This window comes from Python bivittatus, unplaced genomic scaffold (genome assembly GCF_059951505.1).
Source record: "Python bivittatus isolate LINGU-HERP-01145 unplaced genomic scaffold, Pbiv_v1 ctg000180_np1212, whole genome shotgun sequence".
NCBI classification, from domain to species: Eukaryota; Metazoa; Chordata; class Lepidosauria; order Squamata; family Pythonidae; genus Python; species Python bivittatus.
Window position 1 is genome coordinate 4,576,312 of NW_028277047.1, and position 27,529 is coordinate 4,603,840.

At 49.4% G+C, this 27,529-nt stretch overlaps 1 protein-coding gene and 1 long non-coding RNA gene across 7 annotated transcripts in view; both read left to right on the forward strand.

The window, feature by feature from the left end:
• LOC112542304 (uncharacterized) overlaps nt 1-852 on the forward strand; it is a 53,745-nt gene extending 52,893 nt beyond the window's left edge. For both annotated transcript variants that reach the window (XR_003086109.2, XR_015795550.1), the window contains exon 3: nt 658-852. This is a non-coding gene — a long non-coding RNA (uncharacterized LOC112542304). The remainder of the gene's footprint in view (nt 1-657) is intronic.
• Nucleotides 1-27,529, forward strand: part of MACROD1 (mono-ADP ribosylhydrolase 1) — a 195,760-nt gene that overhangs the window by 75,325 nt on the left and 92,906 nt on the right. The gene's annotated exons all lie outside the window — the stretch shown is intronic.

Genomic DNA, 27,529 nt, shown 5'->3' on the forward strand with positions numbered 1-27,529 from the left:
GGGTGGAATTGGGTTGGCGGGCTTATTTCTTTTCTGTTCCTGTCCATCCCTGGACATTTTTGCTATCTTCTGTTCTTTCATTGTTGCCTCTTGTATTTATTTATTTTTTAATTGTTTTATTTGAGCATCATTGGGAGTTGGGCGACCTACAAACGTTAAGGCTAATAATAATTTGTAAAAATGCTTAAGGCTGCCCACCCCCTGATGTACAACTCAGGCCGGGGTATGTCAATGCAAACCAAATAACAACCAGCATTGAACCCATGTAAAACCAACATCACCAAACCAAGCATTACAACCGTAGCTGAGGCCCGGAAGGACACAGGCTCCCTTTCCCACGTGGCCCAACGCATGGAGAAGACCCAGGTCTTCATGGTTGTGTGAAGGGCTAATAGGGTCAGGGTTAGGTGGGGAACTTACTCCAAGGGCAGGCACAGCAACAGAGAAGACGTGGTTCCTCGCTCCCTTTAAATGACACGGCCTCCAAGATGGGACCTAGAGCTTGGCCATCCTCTGCAACTTAGTGGGGCAGACGGAGTCAATCAGAGTTAGGCTGTCCTGCAAATAACCTGGTTCCATTCCCCCAGCTTGACCCTCCCCTTCTTCTCCGCTGTTCTCCTATTTCCTTAGTTTTTCCTTTTATTTTTTTAATTAAAGAAACGGCCACGGAAGGACACACAGGCGGGGAAGAGAGACGCACACGGCCTCCTTCAGACATTCATCTGATCCAGAGTTGTTAATAAAAATCTTGGTGGAAATTTTCCAGCGTGGATGTGAAGCTGCAGGAAAATGGTCTCTTTGCCCCCTTGTTGTCCTAGGGTAGCGGAGGGCCAGGCGAAAACCTAAATCTGAACCTGGAAACGGGGCTGAGAAAATCCTGTTCTCAGTCCCAAGGCAGCCCTTGCTGGTGAATCAAGGGCTATTATGAAATTGCCCGATCATTTAGATCTGCAGAAAAGGCCCTGGTGAAGATTCACTCCCTGCAGAGGTGACCTTGGTCTCCAGATTCTCTGCCTTGAGAAGGTCTATGAAGATCCTTCTCTTTAGCCTGGTCTTGAAAGGTCAATGGCTTCATTATTATTATTCCTCTATTTGGCTTTCTCTTGCCCGTGTTTGTACTTGTGCCTGCATGGGTCAGTTTCAAGACGGGCACGGGCTTGACTGCTCAGTCTGCACGAGACAGTAGCTCATAAATCAAAAGAGTATATCAATGCAAACGTTGCGCGCGGCATACCGGGGGTAGGGATCAATTCAAATCAATTTGGCATCAGCGTTCCAGGTTGCTGAGATGATTCTGTCCGGTTGGGGTTGCATTTCGTTTCCATCCCATGTTCTCACGTGCCAGAAGAGCAGGGCCTGGACGCTACCCTTGTTTGCTGCTGTTGCGAACCGTGGTGCCGTTCTGATGTGCCGCACAGAGCTGGCAGTAAAGCCGACCTTATTCCCTGCGGCTGATGGATGTGAAATCTGTAACGGTTTCCTCTAAAAATGCAACACCAGACTTGGAGAATCTTTCCCCCTCTTATCTCCAGATTAGATTTCAAGTGTATTTGACAGATAAAACCCGCGAAGCAATCGGGGACAGACTGTGTGTGAGCCAGGCGGAGAGAGTTGCCTCTCCGAAATTCCTCAAGGGTTGGCTTCGGTTATCTTCTGGGTAAGCGCAAGTGGCCAACTGACCCCAAAGCGATAAGCGATCGGGCACAAGCTGCCAACTGACCCCCAAGAGCTGTTCTTGTGCCTTTGCAAAGAGCTCTCCATGCACCGTGCAGACACGAAGAAGCCAAGATGGACATTCACTGTCGCTTGCTGAGGTTTGCCTGTTAAGCAGCTGGTGAAGTCTCAGTTATAGGCTGGGTTTATGGTCTGTGTTAAGCTGTGGTGTGTTTTGAACCAGGTTTTTGGAATCGGGGCTGGGCTTCTCTTATAAACCACATTGCGGAAAGCTGGGCTCAGAACAAGAACCACTCTACCCCAGTTTAGCCTGGCACGTGGCACAAAACTGCACTTAGTGAATGGCTTGCCGGTTGTGGGAACCTAGAACTGGGGTTCATCAAGGAATCATGGCTAAGTTCACCAGGGGTGAGCGTGCCACACGGATGCAATTTGGTTTGGGCTTGGCATAATGTCGCAGCAATTTGGGGTGAAGTTGGCAGCCTGGAAGTGAGGCCAGAAAGTAGATAAATAAAAATGGCACATTCAGAAGGCTTGGAATCTTTTTGTAGAGATTAGGGTTGGCGGGGACTAGAGAAGTAAGGGGGAAAGTGAAGGCAGTTCAGAAAATCTTTGATTTAGGATTCGCATTACGAACAAAACTGTCAGATCTGTTTCTCCCTGGACCAGAGGCACCCTTGGCTCCATGCCAGGAACCAAATTCTTCCCCCCCACCTTGACTCAACCTTCCCCCTTTGCAGATCGGTATTTAGCATACGGCAACTCACCGAAAAGATCTTCCTTTTTTTTTTTAATGGCTTATTTGTGGTGCTGTTTAATTTTCTTAAGCCTCTTTTACTCAGGCTGTAGGCAACATCTGCCCAACCTAGTAAGGGTTGGGAAGGGTCAGACCTGTTCAGTACCTGGATGGGAGACCACTAGAAAATCCCAGGGCTGTCGTCTAGATTAGGAAGTTGTAAAGAAATCCCCCCCCCCCAAAATATAACTCTAACGTCTTGCCAAGAAAACTGTATGGATGGAGCCATGAAGCCCCCAGCTGATGTGATCTGAGCTCGAATCAAAGGAGACTCACTTACTTTTTTTACTTTATCCCACGAACTGTTTGGTTTTCAAGTCTAACTTTCACAGATATTCATATGCAAGTCTGTTCCATGTTAACCTGTGATCCTGTGGTTGTTTAAATCTACCTGAAAATTCAGAGGGGGGGTGGTGGGCATTCTTGGTAAGCATCTTTTTCTCTCCAAATGTTTGTGTTTTAAACAGGTTTTCTCTCAGAGTATTTTGAGGGGCCCCCTTTTTTTTTGAGCCAGCAAAACTCTTGTTGGGGCCTCACCCAAAGACTAAGCATATCTTAATTTATGTTTACTTAGAATTAAAACAAACTTTAGTCAAGGAATATGGTTACTCCCTTTGGGTCCTGATAAACATTAGACTTTGGGGACGAGTCTGGCTTTTGGGGTCTGCCTGTCGCCCAATGACCTGATGCAAAGGCTAAAAGTGATGTGCTAAAGAGGTTTGGCGGGAGGCCCTGTTGAGCTCTGAGACAAGGTTTGGCAGGATCTGCCTGCGCTAAGAAGCCATCTCTGTTCAGAGTCAGTAGATGTGGGCTGTATCTTCCAATTAAATCATCCTCACATTTTTGAGCATTGCTCAGAGGGCTGTTCACCTTCCTTGACCTCCATAGGCATCAGGAACTTGCATGCTCCAGCTGTTCACGTGCCACATCTGCCGAAACCATGCGCTCGCCAGCTAAGCCACAAGACCTTTGCAGTTTGTCCTTTCCCCCAACTGAGAGGTATATAGGGGCACACGGTACCCCGTTTCCAGTTGAGGGCACGACCTGCGTAGAGAGGGTCAGCTAACCAAATTCCAGCAAAATCTGGAACATTTTCTCTTTAGCCAGGGGGAGCCGAGCGCTGGCTGTTTTTAATCTCTCTCCTTTCCCCCCTCCCAACTAATTCCTTTCCCTCCTACATCATCTTCTTGTAGATGTCTAGATTAGCAGGCGGGTGCTATAATAAGGATTTATTACAATCAGGATGTGTTTATGGAGGGGGGCAGAGAATAATGTTATTTTAAATGTCTTGTTTGCCCATGTAATTGGATAGATTTGGTGCAGTGTTTTTGGGGGGGTTTGTTTTCTGTACATCAACCTCTGTGACTCCATCAAATCTGTGTGTGTGTGTGTGTGAGGATGACACCAAGGGGTCAATCTATTTGCATCCTAGCTACACAATTTCGGGGCTGTTTCATTCTGCCCTGAAGCCTTTGAAAAGAGTGATCTGGAGAGAGGACATGTTCCTGAAGCAACAAGAAAGGCCTGCGTTCCTCAGTCACTCATCCATTTTGCTTTTTCAGATAGGAATCTCTAGATTTCATCCTTTTCCATCATTCGGGCCGCTCTGGGTCCAAACACAACGGCTCCCGTTTCACGCTTACGTTGGCCCTTAAGGTGTGAGTTGAAAGGAAGTGTGGAAGCTGAGTACCCCCCTCTGCCACGTACACCAGCATGCTTTGGAGTGGGAGAAAGGCCTTGACAAATTTGATGCACTTAATGGTCATTTAATTTATAGTCTGTCCCTGGAATGCTTGCACCAAATCCGCCCCAGATTTTATCTGCTTCACTGATAAATTTGCCAAAAACCAGCACACATTCTGGGGAAGCAGTGCAAGAGTTGAAAGAAGACAGGTTAGGAAACGGAAGAGTGAATCATTATTTTAAAGCAGTGTTTCTCAACCTTGGCCGTTTGAAGATGTATGGACTTCAACTCCCAGAATTCCCCAGCCAGCATGCTGGCTGGGGAATTCTGGGAGTTGAAGTCCATACATCTTCAAACGGCCAAGGTTGAGAAACACTGCTTTAAAGCACCCTGGACATGGAGTAACGTTGCCATCCCTTTGCCCTTAACGCATTTTGCTGGCTGATCCTGCCCCGCCGAGCACGACACCCGAGCTTTGACGCCGTCTGAAAACACTCATGCTGCTTAATCTGAACCACTTCTTCCTTCCGAGCCCCGTGGCCATCATTTGGGTCTCCTGCATCTGAAGAAGTCGTTTCTGAGTGCAAGCAGGCAGCCTCCACCCCAGATCCCCCCCCCCCACTCCTTCTGGGGTTTATGGCGTCAGCTGCCAGCTCGGCTTGACGGGGACCTTCTTCTCGTTTCCAAAACCCAGCCCTCCACTTGCATCCTCCCGCCACGGCTCGAGGGGGCTTGCTTCACCCGGGTGCAAACCCGCTGGCTGTTCTACTGACGCATGGTGGTTCTGCTCCAGCCTGTTTCTAACGCCGCCTTGGGAAGGGAAGACGGAGGCCTGATAGATAGCCGTTTCCCACCCTCTTCCACCACACAATTCAGACCCTTTCCTTTGCAAACGGGGGGGTGTTTCAGAGGCCGCCGCGGTCTCCCTCCCTCCTCGACCACATCAACAGCTGCAGTCCCTGCCTCCTTACGATTCAAGGCAGGGAGCTTGATAGCATCGTTCGGAATTGGAGCCTCGTCAGGCAGAACGGCGGCCTGGGAAGTAGCCCCTTGGCTTGCGCAAGGGATGCGTGCTGAGCGAGAGGTGGAGGGTTTGGGGGTGCCGCAAGGGAGGGCAGAATGGGCGACCCACCAGGCATGGGTCTCGCCCGCCAAACCCAGACGTGGCCACGCCCTGAGCCAGTCGATTGAACCCCCCTGAGGACTCGTCAAGGGGAACGAGACAGGTTTTAAGCCTCCTGCTTCTGTACACCAATGCTCAGGACCAGCCCGGTGCAGATCCCAACAGACCTCTTCGGAGTAACAGTCCCTTGTTTGTATCTCAGCCTTCCCTACAGGGTGGTTGTGGGATCCCCTCTTAAGGCACCCCGGGCTCCGGGAGGAAAAGAGGAATGGAACTGCAAGAATCTGCCTGGAGATACATTGCAAGACTTGGTGGCGGGCTGGGACCGCCTAGGAAGGGTTCCCAGGGGTGGCAGTTAGGGAGGGGTCTTGCGTCAGAGAATCTTGCAATGTTGGAAGGTCTCCTGGAAATCCTTGTCCAGCCCCAAGACCAGAAAGCCGTTTGCATCCGCAGAACCAATTCTCTTCTCCTCTCCCCCTCCCGCTTCCCCCCTGCTTCCCCCCAACTGAAATCCTACATCAGTTTGAGTGCCAGGGAAAAAAACGGCTTTGCTTAGTGAACAGGGAGAGTTAGAGTTTGGAATATAGGTAGGGGCATTGTTGAGTGCGGCTTTCTGACAGGCTAGTCTGGATTAAAAATGGCGGAGAAATGTATTTGCTTTGCTTTGCAATGCATGCCACCAAAGTAAAAATGGCAGGCCGGAATACCATCGTGGTTTGATTTTTACAGCGCTGTTCTCTGAATGCATATACGAGGGGAAATGGTGTCCCCAAATGTACACATCATGGGAAAAAAATACGAAAAAGCCACCTGTTAGAGAAAATAGCTTGTTAAAAATATGCTTCTGTTAGGGGAAAATGCCTATGATGAAAAGCTACGACGTTTGTGTAGTTTTTGTTTAAAGCACATCTGTACATTGATACAGAGGTGGGGTAGAAAAGGTGGGCTTGGACCTGTGGACATTACAGACAGCAAGCCCGTGGATTGGCCGTACAGTGGTTCAGATTCCTGCCAGGAACAATGATACAGGAGTGATTACGTCTATGCAGGTCAGATAGGACAAGATATGTTTAAACGAAAGTATAGATTTTGGAGACTCACGGAACGCCTGTCACAGCAGGAGTGTTGCTCCGTGCCAAACCACATGAGAGTGCTAAAAGAAAAATGCAAAGCATTCATGCATATTTTTAATTGCCTGCCCACCCACCCTTTCCAAATCTCGTTCTGTTAGGCGTCCCTTTAGAACTAAGGTGAGGACTTTGAAAGATACCTGCCTTTTCATATCCAGAACACAAAATCTTACTGGAAGGCCCCTGTATGCAGGTATGTATGGATTTAATCAATGTATATGGCCGCCCGTCTTGCAAATGCAACTCTGGATAGCTAACAATGCATTAAAACAAAAATATTAATGGAATAAAAAGCGAACAGTGGTCACCGACTATGAATCCATCATGACAATAGACCAGTGTTTCTCAACCTTGGGAACTTTAAGATGTGTGGACTTCAACTCCCAGAATTCCCCAGCCAGCCATGCTGGCTGGGGAATTCTGGGAGTTGAAGTCCACACATCTTACAGTTCCCAAGGTTGAGAAACACTGCAATAGATAGAAATGTCTCACTGGGCCACCTAGCTTCCTGACCTCCAGGCTCCGGAGGCTATTTGAAGGGGAATCACTCATAGACTAGATTTGCCCAAGATGCTTAGCCTAAGTTAAAACTAACCCAGCCTGCCATATGTGAATGCAACTGCTGAGTCTCCCGGCCAGAAGGCTGGGCAAAGTGGAGAACTTTGCTGGCGAAATATAAACAACAATTAATAGCTGCCTTCGTTTGAAAAACAATGGCTAATTAATCCCCTTGAGAGGGGTGCACAGCTTCCTTCACTTTTCTCGATACAGAACAGAAGATTGCGAGAAAAAGAACACAACAAGAGCCAAGATTTGACTTCCAGCCTCCCCCTGGGCCTAGCGTTCAGATTCTGCCCCCCCCCCCGACCTCAGATTTTCCAGAATTGAGAGTGGAAGTCAATGGGGCCCACAAGCACCGGGGTCATGCCTTTTGGAGGTCATTTGCATGCAATGAGGGGCCCAGCCCATTGTCTCCTGCAAGCCCCTCCACCCCCACTTGCGCAGGTTGGTTTAGTCCACGATGCACAGTCACATCCCCTTCTCTGACTTAGTACTTCCCTGAGCTATTTTGGGGGGAGGTGTTGCAAACTTTTATGAACCCCAGTGAGATGGAATGCAAGGGATACATGCAATAAAATCAGCGATGCGCATAAATAAACCAAAGTTTCTGGATTCTCAGTCTTTCTGTGTCAACCTTGCGAGGTAGCCCAGAGAAGAAGCACACCCAGAAGTACTAGCTCTAATTTTATTGAAAGGTTCCATTAACAGAATCGTGCAAGTCTGAAAGTACCTCTCTCCTCCCTCACCTTTACAGCCCAAGAAACTAGGGGTTTCTGAGACATTTTCCATGTCCCCATTCCTTCTGCGGGCTCAGCTGCTGCTTATCTGACCATTGTCTAGTTTGAGATGTTTTCCACATCTCCATTCCTTCTGCAGGCTCAGCTACCGCTTATCTAACCGTTGCCTCATCTGCAGCTCTTCCTCCTGTCTCCCAAGGTCATTCCCACAGATCATGACACTCTGCCAGCACCGCTCCTACTAAGCTCATGCACAAAGCTAGAATCACAGTTCTTTGGAGACCCGTTAGCTATGCTCAGTCTTCTGCAGGACACTATCCCCGTTTCTGATCTGTTTTTCCTGATCCCCAGCAGCAACCCCAGGGACTGTTGTATGCGCTCTCACCAAGACCTGGATTAAAGTATTTCCGGTCCCGTGATGTGCACGGAGGCCCCTTCTCCTGCCTCATCCCCATGCCCTTTTCCCCTTTCCCAAACTGGCCAATGCTTGTTCTCAATAAAAGGAAACAGTGTGCAATATCTTTGGGCTCACAAGGCAGCTATTAGTGAGTACACAAACAGTTTGTGTTCCCCAATACAGCCACTCTTGTCCCCTTCCATTATCCCCAGATCACAAGGCCCAGCGGTTCCATTCGCTGACCGGAGCTGGCCTTGGCTTTCTAGAGGAGAAAGGGACTCACTGCCTGTGATTTATTTACTTTGGAGAGGCTGAGATGCAGCGCTAACACTCTTTCAGCCCACCATCCTTTTTCAACAACGCAAAAGGAGAAGCGAGTCAGGCGCGCGGTCTGGAATCTGCAATGAAGAAACGAACCTTTTTTTTTTTCTTGGGGAGCTGGAAATGAAAAGGCGTGTAGGGTCTCAGCCCTTTTTAATGTTTGCAGGAGGGCCCTATGGCACCTTGGTTTTAACCTGGGGCAGGATTAATGCACAGAATTAAAACTGAGCAGAAAACAGGGCCGGTAAAAACTGCCATGGCATGTGGGAGATTGTCCACTCCAAATAAAAGAAATGGGCAACACTCACTGGAGGAACCATGACAAAGCTGAGTTTCGCGTCCTTCAAGAAAGATCTCCAGTTTTTTAAACGCTTTGGCCTTTTTGTCTCACGTTGACCCGGTGGGGAAAGGTTGAAACGGACTTCTTTCGGTTGCAGAGGAAAGGTAGGTAAGGAGAGACGGTTTTTAAAATTGCACAGGGTGCAGAGATTGGGGCAAGGAATTATTGAAAAGCAAGAAGTCGGTTCGTTGCTTCCCTCCTTGTCTAACTGGCTTGCGGAACTCACCCCTACAAGATGTCACGATGGCACAAATTCGGAGAGCCTCTACACTTTATTTATGGGGAGTATTTTCACATTGCAATAAGGCGAAGGGTTCTCTGGGTAGCTTTTAAGATTAAAAAAAGGGCGAGACAATAAAATGCAGAATACAGTTTGCTAAAGCATCAGCACGGAGTGCTTAAAATCTCAGCGAGAATCACTCATTCTCGTGGATCATTTTGAATGAGCTTGGAAAAGATCAATTCACCCCAAATGGTAGAGTTACAGCCTCTCGCGGGACATATTATTGATAATGGGTTGCCAAACGGCGGTAGATAGTTTAAAACGGGTGTTGGGTGTAGGAGGGCAACGAGATTTGTCATCTCTTTCCAAAAGTGTGTTTCTGAGTAGCCAATCTTATTTTAGGCCAGCTGATTTATCTATTTAACCGTTTCCAAATTTAGGAGAGCGTTAACTTTAGTTCGTTTTAATGCGCTGTCAACAGCTGTTCTCGATGGAAGGTTTAGGAAAATCCCCTATTTTTCAAGATTTTGCCCTTGTGGTCAAGGGGTGGCGGAAGATTCGATGCATGTGTTACTTTATTGTTCATTCTATAAAGAAACCCGGTTACATTTTGTAAACCCTTTCTTAACTATATTTCCAGGTCGAACAGATTTATTTAATGGCCAGTGGTTGTTAGGTGGCCAGGACGATTCCGTTTCTTTGAATGTGGCCAAATGTTGCTGTGTCTTCCGTAACATTTACAGTCACGCTGATCATTTAGCCATGGTTGTTTATTTTATTTTATTATTTTATTGTTACATTTTTGTTTTGAAACCTTTTGTTTTACTACATCTGGCGCGTTTCAACCTTTATGCTTTCTAAATGGCCATTGACTGTAATGAGGGACCGATTGACACAGCAGCATTATAAAAGGAGGAGAAGTGCCCGTCCTTCCAAAAATAAACTGGAGCACATTACGTGGCCTAAAATGGGGCAGGCAATTCGAATCCCTAGTTTTTGCAGGGGTAGGGTCAAAAAAGTCACCATGGCAACCGCAACAGGCTCCCATCATGACATTTTTGACCATGCCCTGTAGATACCTGGGCCGGGCAAGATGGATACCTGGGCCGGGCAAGATTCGCTTCAACCACATCCTGTACAAGCACCATCAGCTCTTCTCAGCCATCCTGATTGGCCTCTGGCTTTGCACGGGACCCGGGGGCAACGGAGGCTGATCCCAGGATATTGAGCCTGGTCTGATCCAGAAAGCCCCTGTTTTGTTCTCATTACAATATCCTTCTTCTGCAAAAGGCTCGCCCCTCAACACCTGATTGTGCTGTTCTTAACCAAGCAGCATATGGGCTCTTCCGCCCCTCTCTCTCTCTCTCTGCTCCCCCCACTTTTTCTATGGGATTCTTCCCCCCTCTTTGCTTTTAACTGCCTGATTAGGTTCCCAGACGTGCCAAGCTGGCGAACGTAATCCGATCAAAACGCCATCGTCGTAATAGACACAGCTGTGTCAATGGGCTTCCTCCACAAGCAGGAGGTTAATGGGGAGTATAAATTTTTCCTTCACTATTATTACCATTAATACGAGCATGGTTTTGTTAGCGGCTTATGCCGAAGGAAGTATTGTCAAACAGCTACATTTGGTGGGTGGGCGTATACGCATGTACATCATACAGGCACATACATACATTTCTGGCAAGGGGGTTAAAAAGGTGAATTAGCATTGTAGTAATTTTGGGATGCCTAATGAATGCATTTCCACCCCCACCCCCCCACCCCTGGAAATTGGAGTAGTATTAAGGCTTGCTTCTGGCTATTGCCACACAATTTCAGAGGCCCAATTAGCGTTGGCAGGGACAGAGAAATGCACAAAAGCACTGCTTATCTTAAGGCAGTCATGTTTATAGATGTGTTGATAGCATAAACACAACCTGGGTTTTATTGGCTGTGTCAGTAGGGCAGCCTTCCGGCTAAACAGATGATGATTATATTTTTAACAGCTTTTTTTTTTTTAAGTCCTTAAAAGTGGGGGGAAAACCTCATTTGCGTTCATCTGCAACATGCCGTTAAGAGACGGAGCTGTTCTGTGGAGGGCGTTCTTGATATCTGCTTGAAATCAAGGGCTGTTTAGAGTGGAAGTATGGATGTGTTTGTGTGAACGGGCCCTCCGATGAAAATCCTGACCGCCCTCGAAGCCATAAAGGGAGTGTGTGCAGGCTGGTAGTCAGAAATCGGATGATTTGGCCTGCAGGGAAATCAGTGCTGACCCAGGCTAAGAAAAACAGACTTTAACTTTACTGTTTTAACAGACATTCTTGAACACCCAGGTGCCTATATCTGGCAGCTGGGGGCCACCAGTTGGGTTAGGACTACAGTTCCCAGAATTCCTTCTCCATCCTTCCCCACAACATGAAGACACCAAGATCTTTTTTCAGTTCCACTGACCACCAGAGGGCGCTGTGTGACCGGTTTCATCCTATTTGGAACTCTTCAAAGGTGCATAGCCAGCTGTTATTCTGTGGGGTTAAACCCGCTTCCAGGAATTAAACTCGCAAACCTTTGCCCCAACCCTAGCTCTTTACTGAAATGCAGTGGAGCCTTTTTTCAATAGTCCTATTTAAGAAACGAAGGAGGAAAAGGGGGGCGGGGGACGAGATCCTTGCAGAGGGCAAGGAAAAATGCAAGCAGGATTGTGCCCAGTCACTCCCTGGAACATCGACTGGCTTCCACACTTCTAATGTTCTGGCCGATGGCAGCAAGGGCGTTGAGATGACAGACGTGGACTCAGGCCAGCTATCCTCACTTTGTGCTATCAGAAGGCATGGGCCTTCCCTTAAGGCGGGGCTTCTCAACCTCAGCAACTTTAAGATGGGTGGACTTCAACTCCCAGAATTCCCCAGGCAGCATGCTGGCTGGGGAACTCTGGGAGCTGTAGTCTACACATCTTATAGGATGCTGGCTGGGGAATTCTGGGAGTTGAAATCCACCCCTTATAAAGTTGCTGAGGTTGAGAAGCACTGCCTTAAGCGCTTCTGATAGCGCAAAGCGAGGATAGCTGAGCTCAGTCCACGTCAGTCATCTCAGCGCCCGTCCTGCCATCGGCCAGAACGTTAGAAGGGTGGGGGCAAGTCGATGACCAAGGGAGATTTTGGGCACAATCCTGCTTGCAGTGTACTTGTTCTGAAGGGAAACAGCGCATGACACGAATGGTGAAAAACAAGGAAAAATCTTTAAATATTCTCCAGGGCAACAGCGCTACAGTCTTGACTAGAAGGGGATTGCCAGATGCATTGTTCCCTGGCGCTGCCAGACGGAAAGCATGGTGTGCAGCCATTTCATCATCCCCTCTTTAACGGATGCTTTGTGGTTAATAAGAAAGAAAAAAGATGCTTGAAACTCTGGGAAAATATGGGGGGAGAACTCAGGGAGGAGTGACATCTCTGCCCGCTTGCCGTTCCGCGTTGGCAGCAGAACCACAGCCTCATCTCAGGCAGCCTTAACAATGCCATAGATTTATCTCCATTTTAGCTCAGGATTATGATCCTGCCTCGGTGCTTCCCTAGGCGCCATCCTGTGGGACTTGCTTTTGAGCAACCGTTCATGGGGCTGAGTTGCGTAGAATTTATAGCGCAATGGCTCTCTATCCAGAAGTAAGCTCTGTAGTAATTCAGTGAAGGGAAGAACTGCAAAGCTGTGGTTTCCCTTGAGACGGCAGCCTGCTGGCGTACTTCTTCTCTTTCTTTAAGCCTCACAAGCTCATCAATCTATGTATGTAGCATTATCCAAACCCAGGCCTTGAAAACAGCACGCTGCAACACGGATTCTGTTTCTAGAAAGGCCCGTAAATCCAATTTTATGTCACCGTAGAAGCGGTTCTGCAAACGCACGTTGGCGTCTTTGGGCATGCAGGTTATTTTCATGGTATTCCATATTTATACTTGGGTCCCCTTTCACTTAAACGAGCAGCAAAGTCTCTTTCTGGAAAGTCTCCGGAAGAGTTTACAGTAGGTTCCCTTCATTGGGGGGCCGAAATAGGTCCGCCAATGGATCTCTTGCTCTCTCTTTCTCCCTTGATACTAAAAGAAAGCTCTTTGTGGTATAGACCAACAAGAGGAGGGGAAGGGATAATCTGATAAATTATGCCAGCCCTCCCTGAATAGCCCTAATCCTGCACAGCAGGAATCTGAGTAACAGCATCAGGGCCACCAGCCTTCTAAGTTGCATCCGTGTATGGAGACCCCCAGCTTGGTTATGCTCCCCCCAAATGCTAAATTTCTACAATATCCCTGGACTTCTTGTTCTGTTTCTTGGTCCGGCAGGCCTGACTGCCCTAATTTTTTTGCTACCAGGAGATGCTTATTTAAAATTTGTGCTACAAAGAGTTTTAAGTGTTGTCATCCAGGGTTCAACCGCTTCTGTAGAATCATCAGGACCATGGCTTCTGTGAGCCAAGAATGGATGTGTTTTGTTTCTAGTGTGCATTTGTGTAAATTGGGTAAAAAACCTTGTTGCTCTAGGCCAGTGTTTCTCAAGCTTGGTGACTTTAAGATGGGTGGACTTCAACTCCCAAAATTCCCCAGCCAGCATGGGGAATTCTGGGAGTTGAAGTCCACCCATCTTAAAGTTGCCAAGCTTGAGAAACACTGGGCTAGGCTGTGAGATAGAAAATACTGGCCTGACCTCAAAACCTTTCTGCAAGTGCTTAATTCAGAGCTCAGTACCCAGTAGTTAATGTATCTAATAATTTATGGGTGTCTAAAGAGGCTGGAAGAAATCCTGCATTTGAAGACAGTGAGTGCTAAACCTCTTGGCCGGGGCAGTCTTTAGGATTAATTGCACGCTCCGTGGGGAGCATTTTCAGTGTCCTTCTCCATCCACATTGATTTCAATTTCTCTCCGTTTCTCATGTTTATGATGTTAGGTTTCTCTCCATTTCTCATTTAGTTGAGTTCAGTTCATCTACTTCCTGTATTTGATTTTCTTAAAAGAATGCTCAAATGCTAAAATTGGTATGCATGTTGGGTATTTTAGAGTGCACTTCAGTGTAATGTGCATTTTTATGTATTATGGTCTGAATCCTGAACTGGCTGTGTTTGTTAGAAGGGCAGAAGCATCTATTTCTGTTAGGAATTCTGAGATACCCCAAAATATCATTACAGGACCATTGGATCATAATTCATTCCCTCTCTTGCATCCTACCTCATAATATCCTACACACAGGAAGTATATTTGCCCAACAACCTTATAGATTAGGTGTAATGGTATGTAGGAATGACTTCGGGAGACAGGAGGAAGAGTCACAGACTAGGCAATGGTCAGATAAGGGGCAGCTGAGCCCACAGAAGGAATGGAAGTGTGGAAAACCTCTCAGAAGGGACCCTCCCTAGTTTCTTGGACTATAAAGGCGGGGGGGGGAGAGATGGACTTTCAGACTTGCAAGATTCTGTTAATGGAACCTTACAATAAAATTAGAGCTAGTCCTTCTGGGTGTGCTTCTCATCTGGACTACCTCGCAAGGCTAACATTAGGTCAGCATTTCCCCTTCTACCGCAAATGGAGTGAAAAATGATTACTAGAGCTGTAGTGCCATCGGGATGGGGCCATGGGGCAGAAATGCGAGGAACTGCACCGGTGGTGCCAGAAGGACACACCATCTGAGCAAAGGCTACCCCCAAAGAGGTCCTCTACAACTGCGGAAACCATTAAATAGTTCCTTGCACCTTTGCACTTGGGGAGCCCGTGGCGGAGGTGGGTTTCTTTCTAAAACTTAGCTCAACCCCATAGCTTGCCAATTATGATTGGAGGCAGAGGGTGGGATGGGAGGAGAGACCCTTCAGCAGCGAGAGTGGAGTATTAACCAGGATCACTGTTTTTCATCCAGGGCTGATTGGATCAACTTGCTGACCTAGCAAGTGGGAGGGATGCAATGGGAATGGGGGCCCTGTCGGGGTGGTGGCCCCCCAGAACCAGGAGCTTTGATGTCCCCGTTTTCTTAGGTGCCTGTTGCTGACAGAAGCGAGCAGGCTGGCTTCTGAAGTGCAGGGGAGAGGAGTGGAAAAGACTCTGTCTAATTCACAGCCGGCCACTTCCCGGGAGAATAAAAACCCAGTTATCAAGGATATTGATGCGAAAATGAGTTATGGACATAAACAGCTGGGGTCTTTTGGCGACGTGCTGGGAAGAAAGATCATATTTGTTTGCCTGGGCAAGAAAGTTAGCCAAGGGGGAGGAGAAGGGGGCCAGAGGCCTTAAGAAGTCTTCTAGGTCTGAGAAGGGAACAAGGAGTAATGGTTAGAGGTTAGGTGATGGGACTGTGGTTTTCTTTTGGTGAAGAAAGGAGTGCAGTGGCGGAGGGATTTGGGGGTAAGCACCAGGGAGGAGGGACCCAGTTGCACTGAGCAGGTCAAAGGAGGCACTAAAAAAAGATGCTGTTTGATCCTACCCTTCCTCCAAGATTGGGTTGAGTGGCAGTCACACCCACCCTCCCTTTCCCCCCATCTTCTCAACAACTCTGCGAGGTGGGTTAGGTCTAGTATGGGCCACGTTCTGGCCCCAAATGAAGTCAGGAACGAAACCCAGGTCTTCGTGGCACAAGCCAGTTGTTCACCACAGCATCCCAGTTTAACCCTTTTAAAGATTTCAGTTCAACCTGACCTCATTTTTCTTATCAGGAGAAATGACTGAGCAGAGATCAAATGCAGAACTGGGATCAATACCAATTTTGAGGACAAATAAAAGTGAGATGAAGAAGTTTCCTCTCTGCTCACTTATTCTCTCATTTGCTCTGCCCAGCTGCAGCTGCGTTAGCCCATTGGAGAAGGGAGGGGGGTTAGAAGTAAAGTAAACCATGGTTTACAGCAAGGTGCCGACCCAGCTAAGGTTGTTTGATAAACATGGCTTAGTGCAACATCCAAACCCAATCACGGCCTCCTGTTGCAAGCGAACCTACAGAAGGGACATCACGGCTAATTTATAGTTTAAAATATAAGGGTGTTCTAGGCAGAAACTGCCTCGGAAGCCAGCAATCGCTCCTGTGCCTTTACACATAGCTTGCTTTGCAGACCGCCATTTGTTGGGAATGCTGGTCTGAAGACGTTCAAAGTGCACCGAGCTGAAGAAGGTGGCTTCAGCCTAGACTACTTTGTTAATGGTGGGGTCAGAGGACTGAGAAAGATGTGAAACTCTCGGGAGCGAGCAGCTGGTTTGAGGTGAAACCCTGTGGATAGATAGGTGATGCAACAAGAGATCCAATCCACTTGAGTAGAAAGAAATTGGCACGGATTTTGTCTGCTGTTTTTCTTGATCCTTCTTAGCTGCCAAATTAAGGGCAGGCTGCACTTAATTCTATAATACGTCTCTTGCAAATGTTGTAAAATGTGAATCCAAGCGTTAGAGGGAGGGAGGGAGAGATCAAACCATGCGAATATACTCTGATCAGAAATTGTGAGAGATTAAATGCATTGCAAACCTGATTTTGTCAGCCCTTTAGATTATTTTTTTTTGAACTTCGTTCAGGACTGCCCACCCCATTCCACCAACGATGGTGATGGCGACAAATAGCAATGCGGTGAGTTTCCTGTGAGTAGGGCTCTCCCTTTGGATTTCTGGAAAGCCACCTGCCCCAACCTGGTTCCTCTGCAGATGTTTTGGACTCCAACATTGGAATCTGGAACACCTGCAGCATCTGGGCTTTCAAGTCCAGGAGGGATGGAGCAGAAAGGAGAGCGCCCAATGTTGCCGTTTTGAACGAAAAGTGTTTTATTTTGTTTTGAAAATAAAGCATCTTGGTGGTGCAGGATCTCACAGCAGGGAACCTGATCTGAGATGATGGATCTCTTCCTTGCTTCTCTTCCTGCGATTGTAAATCCTCCAGAAGATATTTCACAGGGCCCATAAATCTGCACGCGAGCTGTCTAGGGTCTAATTGTGGCCTTCGGGCTGCCGGAGGAATGCGCTCTGCATAAGCTCAAAAGCACTAAACAATAACATTATACGACATTCCAGAAATCTCCAAGGCGAGACCCAGAAAATAACATTCTGGAATCTGGCTGGGTTGAACAAAAGAGACACACTGGTCTCGGTCCTGGTCTCTGAGGTCCATGTTGCTTATGCCACCCTGGCGTTGCCATTTTCTGATGGCAAAAATGCAGAAGAGGCTGCCACAGAGCCTTGGCACATAGAACCTGGTGAGATAAAGCAGTGCTTCTCAACCTTGGCAATTTTAAGATGTGTGGACTTCAACTCCCAGCATTCCCCAGCCAGCATGGCTGGCTGGGGAATGCTGGGAGTTGAAGTCCACACATCTTAAAATTGCCAAGGTTGAGAAGCACTGAGATAGAACATGGCGAGGAGAATGGAATTATGAGAATCAGGGCGGGGCTGCCAGGGAGCAGAAGGTGGAGCCTGATTGGATGTAGTAGATTATGGGTGGAGCCTAGCTGGCTTTATTAACACACTCACTCACTCACTCAGTCTCCCCAGCTCAGTTCAGTCTGTGTGTCTTCCTGCAGGAGTTGCAAACCAACATATGACAGAAATGCGTCCACACTGCAGTCCTCCCTTCCCCTGCTTGCTGTTACATGGGAGGGGGTGGTATCTAATTTTCCTGATTAATGCAACCCCCCCCCATCTTCCTTGTAGAGGAGGCACCCAAAGAGGATGCATAGCTGAGCTGTTGCTGCAAGGCCATCAGAGGTCAGGTGGGGGTGCCAAGCCCCCGCCCTCTCACAGGTGGTTAAGGAGACCTTCAGCACCTCAACCCAGGGGAGAGAATGGCTGGTGAACATTCGAGAGCCGAGGGTTTGGGAATCCGGAAGCCTTTGTTTTCTGCTAGGCTGTGAGATCTTCCACCCTCCCATGACTTGTTGGAAGACTGGTTAAGACACCCATCACATTACCAAGAGCATGAGATCAGGAGGGGCTTGGGTGGACCAGACCAAGGGCCGTGCTGGTCCAGCGAAGCACACCCCATCACCAGCCACAGCACAGGACCCTTTAAGCCAGTGTTTCTCAACCTTGGCAACTGTAAGAGGTGTGGACTTCAACTCCCAGAATCCCCCAGCCAGCATTAAGTCCACACCTCTTAAAGTTGCCAAGGTTGAGAAACACGTATGTAGGAAATGCATCCTGCACTTGTTCATCTTGGCACCCTCTTCTCACCAGACCTTTAAGACCTACGTTGCATCAGGGCAGGGAAGTGGACCTCTGAAGCCCCTCTCAGTTTTAAGGCGGGCTGTCATTAGCCAAGTTCAGCAACCGCAGTGTTACAGACACCCCCGGACCTTGAGAGTTTTGACCAGGGAGATGTAGGCACCTCCGACCTGAAGGGAGCCCACCTTTCATCCGAAACCTTGGAGGAGAAGCGGCGGCGTGATCCGCTGGGAAAGGGAAAACGCTCTGCATATGCCCAGGGGCACTCTTGACCCTCTGAATCAGGGCAGGAGGACGGGCGCATGGCAGATTGTCTCCACATAGACGCCCAGAGGCAATGCAACCCCCAACTGGGGGGTTCCTGCGCTGGCGGCCACCCAAACCACCCCTTTGCGCCCCCGCAGCCATCCTGCGCCCCCCGCACCAGCCTCAGGATCTGGTTTCTCCCCTCGGGGGCCGGCGGTGCGCGCGCCCTGCCCGCCTCCTCTCTCGTCCTCCCCGCTGGCCGAGGCGCTTTTGCGCCCGAGAAGCGGGAAGGCGTCGCCTGGCCCCGCTGCATCGTCAGGCCGAAGCGGCGCCCCGCTCGCTGCAACGTGGCCGCCGAGCTGCGCGGAGACGAGCGAGCCCGGCGGCGCGCCTGACAAGCCGCCCTGATTGCGCCGCGAGCCGCCCGGGGCGAGAGGCCTGCTGCGCCGCGGGAGCGCGCAGGGGTCAGCCGGGCAAGCCCGCGTGGCCTTAATTTGCGCGGGGAGGAAAGCACCCTTCCGCGCCTCCCGAGAAGCGCGCCTGCCTTTCTGCGTTAGCCGCGCTCGGCTGGGCTTGGCTCCTGCTTCGGTGCAACTGGAAGATGCGTGGACTGCAACTCCCAGAAATCCCCAGCCAGCCATGGCTGGCTGGGGATTTCTGGGAGTTGCAGTCCACGCATCTTCCAGCTGCGGAGGCTGAGCAACCCTGCGAGCCTGCCTGTTCCCCGCAATGCCTCCGATCTTCCTAAGGGTTCCCCCAGCCATTGCACGTGCAATTAAACCAAGCAAACCCCCCCTCTTTTCCTTTGGCTAACCAGACGCTGAGGACCAGAAACTTGTTTCGGGGCAAAACGCAGCGGAGAGCATTGCCCGCTCTATGCACAACCTTCGGGGCGCCCTGCTCCTCTGTGCCGCATCCCTCGCCCGCCCCTGAACAAACGCCTCTGGCATTCCTTATACAGACGAAGCCCGTTTTGTACCAAGAGCCCGGCGCTCGCTTCCTTTTGCTGCTCTTAACGCTCCGTCTCGGGGTTGGCGCTTCAGGATCGATCACACAATCCACCCCACGGTCACAGGAGCGCCCCGCGTTTTGCAGAGTGCTGCCCAGCGAACAGAAAAGCAGATGTGGGACGAGCGGGGGGGGGAAACCAGATGTGGGACGAGCGGAAAGAAAAGGTGCAACGGAGGAGCCTGACCCTGGAGGAGTAGCCCCGGGTGGCCCCCAGACCCCAGGAGCTTCCAGTGAGAGGCGACCCAGGAGATCCAGATGGGGAGAAAGTTAGGGATGCTTTCCAGATGTGGACTTCAGCTCCCAGGCATCCTCATCCAGCACGACTGTGGCTGAGAACTGAAGTTCACATCTGGAAGGCTGATGCAGGGGAGGGGAAACCAAGGGCAATAGGGGTAATAGGGATTTTTTTTTAATTTTTAATTTCGTTTCTCCTCCTGTTTCAGTTTTCTAGGCCTAGGGGGTTAAGGAAGGAGGAAAGTTTTAAAAGGTAACGGCTCCCTCCAGTCCGGCTCAGCTTCTGGCCTCCCCAGGATTAATGATTTTTCCTCGCCCAGTGTCTCTTTAACCTTTAAATCTTTAAATAAATCCATAAAGGTGTATCTTTACCGGGATTCAGCCGGGGCCTCTTATGGACTCTAAAAGATGCAAAGGGAGGAGGTTTATTTGAATCTCACCTCTCCAGTAGCTGCTTCTCTTTGCATCCCAAAACAGCATAATTTTTCTCTTTTTTTTGCCTGTGCTTCGTAAACAAGAACGTGTGGGGAAGCCCCAATCCTGAAACCATTCTTGGTGTTCCATATTGATAGACCTGGATTGCTGCCTTGAATGAACAGGATCGATCCAATGGATCATTTCAAAACTCAACCCATTTTTGGAGGCCTCTGCCCCCCTCCCCGCTCATCTATCCCAGAACAATTGCCCTGCTTCCTTTTCCCCTTAAAGAAAGCCACCGATGCCGCTGCTTTTGAGGGAAAACCCCTCTTTTTCACCAAAACCTGCCTCTGATTCTTGTCCAGCCAGCGTCTCTGACTCTGACTCCCTAGTGCAGAAAATAAGGGTGGGGGGGGATATTCCTCGTCCTTTGCTCAGGGAGCACCGTTCACAGGGATGCGATTACTAAAAATGCCATTGAAGTGACGGACATGCTCTCAAGCCTGTTTTTTTCCGAAGGAGGGGCTTGTAAAGGAGCTCTCCCCGTGAGTTGCCTGCCCAAGGAAAACACCACTGCACCCCTTGAACCTGGCACCCCGCCCTGCAGCCCCCACTCCCCACCGTGCCTCCTGCTTGGGCCCCGCCTGCTCCAGATGGCAGAAGTGTGCGGGTTGGTGGCGTGTTTGCCCTGCTCAGGTGCCCAGGCTGAACAGAGCTCCTCCCGGGGTGGGGGGAGAAACAGGAGACATCTGCTTGCGCCTGTCCATGTGTGTGCAAGAACGGGATCGGAGGTGGGGCAGGGAAGGAACCGCAGCGTGAAGGAAGGACACAGCGGCAGCAGAGTCAGGGCCGGCCGCATCAATTTGGGCTGACAGCTAGCAATTACCCTGCCGGACCAGCAGATTACTGCAAATTCATTTATTACAGAGCTGAGGAGCAGGGGGACTTATTTACTGGCAAATCCATACTCATTACAAGACTCACCCTAGCCTGGCCACAAAACAGCTCAAGTGAAACAAACAATTATCCGAGGCCTTGTGGGACCACATCGTTCCTCGGGCGCGGAGGGCTCGGCCGCAGGGGGAGGGCCCAGCCGGACGGAAAGGAGCGCTCGCCTCCCCAGCTCCGGTTGGATGCCGGCTCCGAGGAAGGAGCTACGGCAGCCTTCTCCAACCTAACCCCCCCCCACATCCCCAACAGGACGATGGGAGGAGGATCCTTGCGCAGCTGCAGAAGGCTGGGCCCTGAAGAAAGCGAGGAATGCCTGTAGCGCAAGGGGGAGAGAGGAGAGCAGTGGTCCTCCAGATGTTGTTGCATCAACATTTCCAACAGATGCCCTTCTTGGCTGAACGGCAAGGGAGGGAGGGAGCAATCCCATAGCATCTGGAGGGCTATAGTTTCTCCAGGCCTGAATTCACGGCCACCAAGCACTTCAAAGCACGATTCTCTCTCTGAGATAGTCTCGCCACTCCTAATTAAAGGGGGTGGTTTTGTTTTTTCCTGTCTGGCACCTGCCTTGGACTCCGTGGCCTACTTCGTGGTTGGGTAGCATAGGCCCCTCCAGTTTTGTTGGACCTCACCTCCCATCGTCCCCTCCCCACCTTCTTCCTCTCGAAAAAGCTTCTCTTCCACCCTCTTCTTTGCAGAACTACGAGCGGAGGGATTCTCAAATGGTTTTCAAGTTAAGCTGAAGCCACCTGCTGCATTAGAGCCGTCGCAAGGGTGCCAGCAGGGCCCAAGGGCACCACATACACTTCTCCCTCTCTCCTTCTTGCACCCCCAACCTACCTGCAAAGGTTGCTTTGCAGAGGAAAGAAGAGGGGAACCTCGGACACCACCCAGGGCTGAGTCACAGACAGCATAAGTTAGATAAATGTAAACCTACACGCACCCCCTTCAAGATGGCTTCTGCCAGACCCGGGCACCTCCTTGCACTTGGGCACACAGGTGCCCCGTGTCTCGAATAGCCTCATTTCCTGCGATCAGTATTACATCCCTGAGGGGAGACTGTCAATTTAATTGAAATGTGGCTGCCAAGCACGCCAATTGCACCCGCCTGCCTGCCGGGGGCCAGCCCTGGCACGGGGTTCCACTGCGCTCGTCTTAAATATTCATTCACTTGACAGAACACTAATTAAACAAAGTAAGGTGCATTATTGCTTGATTAAAAATTTTTATAGGCAGTTTAATTGGTCTATTAGTCGCCCCGTGGGGAGCCTCCCTGCCTCTCCTTGATGCCCTGGCCCAGGAAGGGTTCAAAATCTTTGTCCTTTGAGGCTGTTGGGTGTCTCTATGGCAGCTCTTCCCAGGATGGAGGCGGGAAGGAAGGAGATAGGACTCCGTCTGCTTTGTGTCCATCTTCCTCCCCTCTGCCGTCTCTCCTGCAGTCGACAGAACCTGATAGGACCGCAAACAGATCTCCCATTCCTCATCCGGATTTTAAAATGCCCTTTCTCATTCCTGCATCTCTCCTGGCCAGTGTTCTCCACCCAGGCACCTCGGATGGCCTTCACTCTGACCAACATTGCTTCATCCTCTGCCTTCCCTACCTCTTTGGAAACGCATAAATACTGGGCTGGTGGCCACACGGAGCAAGGCCCTTTTGCACGGCGCACAGGGGACCCCACCACAAACTTTGTCCCTCTTCATCTCATGGAAAGCCAGAATGCGGAAACTTTTAACCGCTCGGCTGGGGGTGACAAGTGCCGGGAGATGAACATCAGAATCTGGAGGGTCACCACCCTCCACTTGTCTTTCCCAATTTATAGCAAATTCCAGTACATGGAGTGAAAGAGAATAGTAGAAGCTGCTTTCCTGGCCAGCCTAGGAACGGGACCATTTAAAACCAGGCCAGTGATATTTTTTAAAAGAGAAAGCCCTCCTTCCATTTCAAAGCCATTCACCTGCAAAGCCTAGCTCTGAGGCCACTCCTGGTCAAGAACAGGTTTCTCAAGGCAATTTCCAGTTCAAGATCTCTAAGACTTTCTGCTTGCATGAGCCCCACCCCATGGGGCCTTTCTCTCATACATTATCCTATAAAAATTCCCCTCTCACCCCTGTGGGTGGTATATTCTTCCTCGATCTCAGGCCCTCTATCAGAGGCCTGGGAGTTGGAGGGTTCTGCACAGGAACTGAGCTGTTCCTAGCACTGCAGTCTTCTGGACAGAGCGCTCTGATGATGTCCCTGGGATCTGTGGGAGCCCCTCTCCCAACTTAGGAGTCACAGCCCCAAGTGCTCCTACCACGACTTTGACCTCGACTTTCCACATCTCTCTAGTTCCTTCTTCAGGCCCTGGTCCTTCTCATCCTCCTCCTTCCTGATGTTGCTGTCACTTGGCACCGCTGTATCTATCATCACCATTGTCTTCTGGTCCTTGTCCACTACCACGATGTTGATTGGCCAGGTCCATCCAGATCTGGAAGTCCCACAAGATCTGAGCCCTGTTATTCTCCACGAGGATAACATAATACATACATACATACTAAAGGCCCCTGCCTCCTGCCTGCAGTTTTTAGCTTGATCTGCTCTCAAAGCAAAGTTGGGGAAACTAGGCATGGCTTATGCCACGGCAAACACCGTTTTTGGCAGCCTTTTCCTTGTTCCAAAGTGAGGAGAGGCGGGTGGGAGGCAGAGTTCTAGATTTCCAATTGTCTTGCTGGCAGCAGAGTTTATGCGCTGCAGTTGAGGGAGGCTCCCCAACTTGGGTATAACTGCCAAACCTACTCCTGGTCACTCCCCAACAGTAATTAAGCGCTGCAAGGTCAAACAGCAGGGAAAGAGAAGCGTTCAAGGATAAGCGGATTACACAGTGAAATCCTTCCTTCAATCAGATAAAAGAAGCCGGAGCAGTTTCCTTTCCACATCTGGAGTGCCGGAGGCCAGGAAAGCAGTGGGAGGAATGGGTTGGCGAGGGGAGGGAGTAGGAGGAACAAGAATAGGCTCAAGTTTTGGAGGGTCCCAACTGGGCCTCTGTTCCACCCCTAGCAGGAACAAGCAGCACTGCACTGAGAGGGACCACAGGAGAATGGACAGAAAGTTGAGTTTCCAGTCAGAAAGAAAAAAAAAAGATCCTGTGGAAAGATGCGTGTAGTTTGGCTACACCGGCATTTCTTAAAAGACCCTCTCAGAGGTCCGCAAAATCAAAATTATTTGCCAGCCTCTGTTGCGAGATGTCAGCCTTCCCAGGTAGACCAAACAGGAAATACGACCAGATGAGCTAATTCTACTTTATAGTAAGGCTACATTAACAGAGTCTTGCAAGTCTGAAAGTACAGTTCTCCCCCCTCTGCACCCGTCTCCTTTACAGCCCAAGAAACTAGGAAGGGTCCCTTCTGAGACATTTACTACGTCCCCATTCCTTCTGTGGGCTCAGCTGATGCTTATCTGACCATTCCTGTGGCTCTTCCCCCTGCCTCCCAAGGTCATTCCCACATACCATTACATCATTTGCATTGTTTTAATGGAGTACAGGCTTGTTGCCCATCAGGCAACCAAGGTTGCATTTTACGATGTGGGTATTGTTTATAAAACTCAGCAGAGAAGAAGGCCTCTCTAAAAGGAAGCATTTGTCTTCTGGTGTCTCCTGGATAAACCTCAGTTTCCCTTCAGAAACACTGGGTTCCCCCCCTCACACACACACATACATATACAAAAGGACACAAATTCACTCTCTCAGCAAATTGAGGACAACTTGTGCAAATAATGAAAGGAGATATTTCTTCGGTTAGACAACAGTCAGAGTTAATTTGACTCCTCCAAGCAGGTCTTCTGGGCAAACTCCACTGTTTAAAGTTATGGTCTGCTGGCCCCCTTCCTCTGGACTTCTGAGACCTACTGCCTACACTCCAGGAATCTTCCCCTTCATCTCCTCAGGAGCACCAGGAAGCCTGGCACATGAGGACTAGCACTTTGGCAGCCATGGGGAGAAATTGGTTCAGGGTGTGGGCAATGCTGCATAAGGTTTGATCTCTCAGAATGGAGGAGAGATCAGCCAGCACATGTTCCGTCTTCTAAATCCTTTCTTGGAAATAGAAGCTCTGCAGGTTCAGATGCATAAAAACACATGGCTCCAGACTTGGGTATCTTGGCGTAATCTGGCTTCAGTTATGAACCAACTTGTTCCCCTGTGCCCTCCATCCTTTCTCTTGTTTTTCTTTTTTTTTTAAGTCCTGGACCACAGTCATTTGACGGGGCTCATCTTTACATGGGTACCCTGATATAATGGGAAGAAGGAATAACCTTGAGGAACAGGAGGAAGAACCGCGACCAAGACAACGGTCAGATAAGAGAAATCTGAGTCCAGAGCAGAAATGTAATTTGAGAAAGCGTCTCAACTCCAACCTTCCCTAGTTCCCACAAAGATAAAGGGAGGCGGTAGGAAAGCAGACTTACAAGTTCCTGTTATTATAACCTTATAATAAAAGTAGTATTAGCTAGTGTGTCTTTAAGTTTGGTCTACCTTGGAGGGCTGAAACCTTTTCCTCAATCTTTGTTGGACCACCTTTCATTTTTACATGTAATTCCTCTGCCAGCACCAAGGCAACTAATTTATACACTCCTCCCAGCACCCTCTCCTGACGCCTGTGGAGTTGGAGTGGAATTTACAGTGTACGTAATTCACACCAGCAGGTCCTTGCAGCCCAAAGCCACTGTGTGTCTGGAGGTCTGTGTGTGTGTTGACAGGTTTGTGTGTGGCAAATTGAGTGGCGAGGGCAGAGCAAAGGATTTGGGCAGTAGGACAGAGGCTGGATTAAGAGTCAAGATAGAGATTTGCAGAAAAATGTGAACTTATAGTGGGAAATATGGCCCAGCCCCTTCCCCTTTCTAATTCAGCCTTGCATCCCAGGAGATGCAGTGTGTCACATGGTCACACACCCAAAGGTGTGCACATGCACGCACACACACACAGAGGCACACTTTTTTGCAATCAGTCTCCCAAATTGTAGCGGCTGGATTGGCAGTGACTGAATTTGCACCTCTTCACACACCCATGCCTACACGCACACACTCACACACAGGGAGGCTGGCTCGCACTCTTTGTGAGCTGTTAAATGTGTTTTCACACAAGAGGCTTTAAAACGCGTTGGAGCCTCTGGCACGGTATTTGTTCATGCGGGAGAGAATGTGGAAGAGGAAGCGTAGTTGTACATGGTCTCTGGCGTGCCCAGCACACAGCTGTGCAACAGAAAGTCACAACGTGTGAGCTGTGAAGGCAGAGCAAATTGATTGGCTGGTGGTCTCTAGGTCTCAGGTTTGGCGAGCTAACCCTGGAGGAGAAAATAGTTCTTCCCCCTGCCTTTTCTCTCTCTCTCTCTCTCTCTCTCTCTTCCCCCCCCCCCAGAGAAATTGACATTTGTTCTTGGTCCTGGAGGGGGAACAATTTTATGCCACCCAGCGATGTCAGGAGAGACAACAGTGACACAAGCACACAAGCAGTGAGACTTCTCACTGAGAAGTGTAGGTGCCTGAAACCCACCATTGTCTATTTTACTCTTCTTGGGCTGAAATGGACGTGAAGGCTGAAGAAGACCTTGGCTGTCCACCCACCAATTTTGGATCTCCTTGCCCTGATCAAGGAGATTGGATGGGGAATTCCTCTGCATGCACACAAATAATTGGCCATGGGATTGAGGCTGTGCTTTATCGGCCCCATGGCTGACTAGCAAGTTTGGCCAAAACTCAAGTGAATGTATAGGGAACTCAAACTCCAAAGTTGGTCTGTCCCGGCCTTGCAGTCCAAAGCTTGAGGTACAGCAACGGAACAGAAGGGGTGTTGGTAATTGGATACAGGTAGTCCTTGCTTATGGACTGCTCATTCAGCGACCGTTCGAAATTCGAAAAGGAGATTTATGACCAGTCCTCGAAGTTGCGGCCGTTGCAGCGTCCCTGTGTTCACGTGATCGTGATTCGGGCGCTTGGCAACCAGCGCGCATTTACAGCGGTTGCAGCATCCCCCACGGTCACGTGATTGCCATTTGCGACCTTCACAGCTGGCTTCTGACAAGGAAAGTCAATGGGGAAATCAGCAGGAATTCGCAAGTTGTGGTCACCTGACATCACGCTTAATGACTGCAGGTGATTGGCTTAATGACTGTGGCTGGAACTGATGTCATAAGTTGGGTGCAGTCACATGTTGCTTAGTGATGGAGTTGCCGGTCCCAATTGTGGTTGGTAAGTGAGGACTACCTGTACATGGAGAATCGTCATGTACTTGAAAGAAGTGAGGTTGTATCCTGGCTCTGCCCACACTGTCTACATCCAAGCACTTGGATCGAAGGAAAGTCACACCGCCTTTTCAACCTGTCTGTATTCTCTCTCTCTACAGGGCAGAGCAAGTGAGTAAGAAGGGAGAGAAGATTGTAGTAGGAAACCCATATTAGAGTGGCTCTTTCAGGTGCCTACAGCTTTTTTAATTTTTATACAGGGCCCTGGATATGGGAGAAGGCTCTCAGCTACCTCTTTAATAGCATTCTCAAGGTTGTCCAAGTCATGTTCTT